This window comes from Adiantum capillus-veneris, chromosome 12, assembly GCF_014529385.1.
Source record: "Adiantum capillus-veneris isolate H3 chromosome 12, ASM1452938v2, whole genome shotgun sequence".
NCBI lineage: Eukaryota > Viridiplantae > Streptophyta > Polypodiopsida > Polypodiales > Pteridaceae > Adiantum > Adiantum capillus-veneris.
Genome location: NC_140942.1, coordinates 114,594,779 through 114,600,952, shown reverse-complemented (window position 1 = coordinate 114,600,952; position 6,174 = coordinate 114,594,779).

The window sequence follows — 6,174 nt, the reverse complement described above, 5'->3', positions numbered from 1 at the left end:
ACCATGCACTACAGCTAACAGGAATGTTTAATGTAGAGTTTTCTATCCAATGGATAATTGATTGCTCAATTGAGTACCTACAAATGCATTTGCAATAGTATGAAGCAGTCATTTGTGACAATTTCTCAAGAATTGATGGCATGCGATATGTGCACCGCACCCAACCGATCTTGACCCTAAGAAGCGTGCACCAAGGAGATTGAATTGCTATCTAGAAAAGTCTCTCTCAATGCACTACTTGTCCAAGATAGATGTCTTAGGAACTCTAAAAAGTGTCGCTTAGTGGGGATATCAACCACGGGTTTGTTTGTTACGTACTTGTTGTCGAATGATAAGTCAAAGGCTTCCCAGTCATCAAATTTTGGTGGTTTCCCATTGGTGTCGGAGGAAGAGTTAGAGGATGTGGAGGTACAATTTGACCCAGAAGAAGAGCGGGTAGAGGTATTAAAGGAAACATTTGATGCAGGCTTAATTCTTACTTCTCTTGCGAATGCAACATTAGGAAGCAATCAATAAAGCCCAAATGGGGAAGGGTCTTTGCCTTTGAATTGCACTCCTAGATTTGCTATGGTGAGAATCTGGCCTTCACGTCGCCTATCGATGCTTTCCTAGGTACCTTGTAATGACTTTGAGACATCTTAGGGTCCTCTTCAATTTTGACATCACCTTCATGCAATCCAATGTCTGAGAGCACTCCCTCTAATGTTTTGATGACTCTTTTTGACTCTCTCTTTGGCTTTAAGGTCCATGCAAAACATATGTACAAATGAACCACCTTTTCAATTATTTTGCAGAGTGCATGAAGTGTATAGACGTGAACTCTACTCAAAGGAATATCAAACATTGGCCTAAAAGACTTATCTTGAAGATGTCTGTTGGGAGCTCCATTGCACACTCTCAAGAGATTATGCATCAGCCATGTAGTACAAGCATGTATTTTCCGCAACTGCACCATGTGTTATGTTGTACATGTAGTTAAGAGTCTTTAAGTCACCTGCCATGTGTCATTTGACTGTATAGTCACCATATCCTTCCACTAAAATCACACCTCCGTTCCTTTCTTCACTGATGATAGAAGGAATCTAGGTTTGGATGGAGGATTTCCAAAATCTTCCTTGTCAAACTGTATTTAAAAATGAAAATGTAAAACCAACAACCATACATGCAACATTTTTGTTATTATAGATTGAACTAGGTATACCTCAAACGATCCTAGTGTCAAAATGCTATTTTTGGATTGCACATTGAAGTATCGTGGGTCCTCTTTGGTTATTGATGGATCCAAAGCTTTGTTCATGAGGGTAGTGGTGACTCTCTCTAGATTCCTGTTCTTCAAGACCTCGCACTCGTTGAGCTTCAAAGAAAACTTGAGAACCCCATTGCACACCTCTCGACTCATATCAAAGAAGTGAATTGCATACCTTTGCAATGCTTCAAGATCAATGAAGAGATTGTTATGCTTGTTATATTGTACCTCTCTACCCCCCTTGCCCAAGAATGTTTTACAATATGGAATCGTGACCCAAGTTTCTCAAGCACCTCATTGTTTACATGCTGACATGCAGCCTTCACATGTGATGGATTTGACAGCAATGATTCTCTCTGTAAATTATTTTGAGACTTTTTAGCTAATGCTTTGAAGAGTGCCCTATAGCCCATCTACAAGATACCACTCTCATCAAGTATTGCTTGCACGTTTTAGCTAATGCTTTGTGAAGAGTTCCCTGTAGCCCATCTGCAAGATACCACTCTTATCAAGTATTGCTTGCACTTCCATTGGTTCTAGTTGGTTCTCCTTGACGAAGGAGGTAAGAAGCCTCCCTTTCAATTTATGAAATTTTTCATGAGGTATCATCTCTTCAACCGCTTGTTTTGGAACTAGATGGCTGTAATGTACTCCGGCATTGGAACCTACTCCGTTTAAGTTTGGATGTAGTAAAGACCTACAAAGATAGCACCATGCATCATGCTAAAAAATAAAAAAGTATAAAGAATATATATGATACAAAAGCAGAAACAAACTTTGAGTTACCTTAACGCTCGTATTTGTTATTTCAGGCCGCCACTACCAATCTTCATATTCTCTATGTTGCATGGATCTCGTTTTATTTTCTGACTCCCAAGCACGGTGTCTTTCTCACACAAACTTGTGATCTTCTCAAGGCTTTGGATTGTCTCTCTATTTGATAAAATCTCATGAGCGTATACCTCGTTAAGTTTCTGCAGCTGCATGTTCTCCATCGCTAGGAAGTCTCTTTAATTTCTTGCATTCAATCCTCACATTTGCAAATGTTGAGTGTAGCCCAATAGCCCATCCTTGCCATCATGAGTGAAATGTAAAAGGTTAGTGATATTAGCAAACGAAGGTGGTGCATTTGTTGTACAATCCTTTGGGTAAATAGGCCCATCGGTCCGCAAATGCAAATGATGTTCCTTTTTGTCCTTCTAAGTTCTTTCTCTCGTTGAGATAAGAAAGACTCCCTTCTATGTTTTTGCAATGGTGCGCACTCTTGCAGTACATCAACGTGAAGATGATGTGTGTTATTTCTTTGAAGATGAAGGGGTTGAGGATTGCAAGTTCAAATTGGTGTTTTTATAAAAAAGGAAGCATTCTCTATTCCTAGAGTTGATAGAGAGACATATAGACACTCGAGACTGACAAAATATCTCAAGTTTTGGGAGGGAAGGCCTGTAAGTTCATGTTTGACATCATTGTAGTCCCATGTTTAGAGTTGATAGAGTTCCTGTAGCTTAAGTTTTTGGAGGGAACACTTGTAAGTTGACGTTTCAAATCATTAGTCATACGGTTAGTTGGAATCCTAACAAGAGAACGATGGCTAAGAAAAGAAAGACGGCGGCTACCTAACAAAAGATGTCATTTTGGATTTTTGTTGGCACAAAAAAGCATCACCTAAAATGTACTATTCAACATTTTAAATTTCTCTCTCTAAGCTGACGTGGAACTTCTTACAAGGCCCAAAAGTGAGTCCAAAATTCTCCTAATGTTACAAGTACAGTAAGTTGTGAAGCCCTAAACACCTTGGGCACTCGGAGATTACACCATAGGTATATAAGTCAGTGTGTAAATGGAATTAGGGTTCTCGGCCTCATTTGTTGAGACCACTTTTAGTGAGAGCTTATGATGTGTGTGGCTATGGAGTCCTTGAGCTTCTCCTTGCTCATGTGGCTTGATTAACACTTATCAGTGCTTGATTCGCTTTCACTATGCCTCTTTCAGTCTCTCTTATGATTATCTATGATGCTTTGATTAGCTAGATCTTAACTAATTAGTGGTTAATCCAACTCTGATCTTGTGTGATTTCCCTCTATTCTTTGTGTGTGCGTGTAGGTTTGATTGGAGTAAGGATGCTTGATAGATTTGTGTGTGCGTGCTTGTGATTGGTGTGCTGCATGATGAGATTAGTGATATCGATAAACAGGTAGGTGCTTATGCACCTATGCAGTACACACATGGTTGTGATTTTTCAAACTACATGCAATAATACATGTTTTAAAGCATTGGTTTTTTTGATATTTTGAGAAAATGATGAGGTTTATCCTGGGCTGAACTGATAATTTTTTTGGTGATCTCTATCTTGGACATGCACCTACTTAGTGGGTGGTTTTGTTTGTTATGATCATGTGTTAGCAGCGGTGAACACAGGCTACACTCGTTATGCATCAAGGGGGAGATATGCTATGGATGTCACAATATTTCCCACTCACTTTGTATAAGTCTTGGGCTCATTTGGAGTTCCAAAGTTGTATATGCTAGCTAGAGGCTCAAGCTTAAACCCATAGTAGAAGGGATTGTGGTGAAAGCCTTTACGCAATGAGGCTTCATTCTTGAGTATCCACTCTTGAGGATCCACTTTTGAGAGCTCCCTCTCTCTTGAGTGTTCACTCTATGGCCTAGCCTTGAGCTTAATGTCCATGCTTGAGAGGCTAGTGCTAATCATTGTAATTAGAGTAAGCTCTTCTTGATTAATCTAATCCCTATTTTCTCATTAGTCTACTTCTTCTCTACATCTCATTATGTCATGAAGTAGTATTACACTCTCATTGTTATAGATTTGAGAGAGGTATGTACTTTTTGCCATTAACCACTCCTGTTCTTCCATAAGCATTCAATTTGTGATATTTAGCATCACTAATTAGGTTGATTAAGTTGGGTCCTAATCTTGTAATTAGTGTGTGTGCCCTATTGTTTGCTTGTGTGTAGATAGGTTTTATGAAACTCTAGCACCATTCACTTCATGTGTGTAGCTATTGATGAAGTGCCGTGATTGACGTGTGGTGATTGGAGAGGCCAACACCAATGTAATTAGTGCATTCTTATCATTAGTGTGCTTGGGGTTTCTAGTCTATGGTAAGTTGGACTTTGGTGGACTTGATGTGTGTAGGAGTTGATGGATTAGTGATTAGAGTAGGTTTAGAGTTAGTCTAGCCATGGCTAATCTCTACTTGCATTGGAGAGGTGATCTCTTGAATCCTCTATTTCTATTCATCTGATGCTCGTGCTTCCATGCCCTAGTCGGGTTGCCGATCCACGGATTTGATAATTTTATGCGGGTTGCGATTAAGTTGTGCTACAACACCTCCCAACATTTGGCGCCGTTGCTGGGATCGATAACCTAAGCTAGTGAGTATAGGATGTTTAGAATAGGGTAATTTCACTACTAATTCTGTTGGTTTTTGAGTGTGTGTAACTCAATTTTAGTTTGATTTGATGATGTTTATGCAAGAAATTGATGCTAATGTTGAGTTATGAATACCCCAAACCCCCAATTCCACGCCCAATTTCACTAATTTCATACTAACCATTGCTATTTTTGCTTCATTTCTATCCTGATTGTACTAATTCTATGCTAATTTTTACTAATTTTTGACTAACTTTGCTAACCTAACCGCTAACAATTGAAGTGTAATATATGATTAATCCCCTTGCAAGAGGTGGAATCATCACTCTAATCAAGTTAATTGTGCTAATTTATGCCTAATTTGATTATTTGAGTGTTTGATTTTTGGCCTACAATGGTCAATTTCGGAGGCAATTTGATGGTGCACATACTTGTGTGTGCAATGATGCGTCTTTGCATGGAGCAATGGAATAGCTTGAAATATAATTATGATGTAAGTTCACTCACTTGCTCATGTCAATTCTTGATTGATTAATGTGAATCAATGTTGCTCATTTTTGCTAAAATTAGGTATGTAACTCAATTGACCTACACTTTGCACCTAATTTGATACACTTGAAATGAAATTAATTCTTAAATTTTGACTAATAAACTTTGTGTGTATCAAAATAATGCTTAATTCTCATCAAGAATTCATGTGTGTGCATAAAAATAATTGTGTGGGTAATGCACCAAAGAGGGAAAAAACTGTCAAAACATTCAAGTGTGTGTGCACCTAATCTTGAGTGTGTGCATGCATATAAAGTGATGGAATTGATGGTATATGAGTATGAAATCATGTAATTGATGTGTATGCTAGACTAATTCAATCATTGGATAAGCCTAATTGCGAAAAATTTGGCCTAAATTTGAGTGTGTGCCTATCCAAGACCACTTGATCTTCAATGATTGATGGTCAATTAGGGCACCTAAATGATTTTTGATTGTGAAATGTTCATAAAAAGTGTGTGCAATCATTAGGTGTAAGCGTAAATGCATTGCCAATTGAGCCAAATTTGATCTTTTGTGCTTAATTTTTGAGTGTGTGGATTGCTTGATTGGGTAAAAATAGTGTATTTTCTAAGAAATTGAGTATGCATGCATTCACTTATGCTTGATTGCGTTTGCAATTTGAGTATTGCAATTTGGAATTGATGTAATTTTTGCATAAATTTTTGGCCTATATTTGGGTGTGTGTGCCTCCTCAATGGCATGTGCAATCCGGTGCTTGAATGTATAATTGGTATTTTTTACCAATTATGATGATTAATTTGGCCAAATAATTGATGTGTGTGTCACAATTGACTTGAAGATTGAGATAAATCACTCAATTGATGCTAAATTGTGTAGGTTTTAAGTGTATTTCCATGCTAATGATGAATCAATTTGATGAACATGGAAAAAATGCACTAATGTGTGTGCCTATGCAATGGCATGATCTACCAAATGAGAAAATGAATGATTGGTGCCACTACTAATCATGATGATCGAAAGA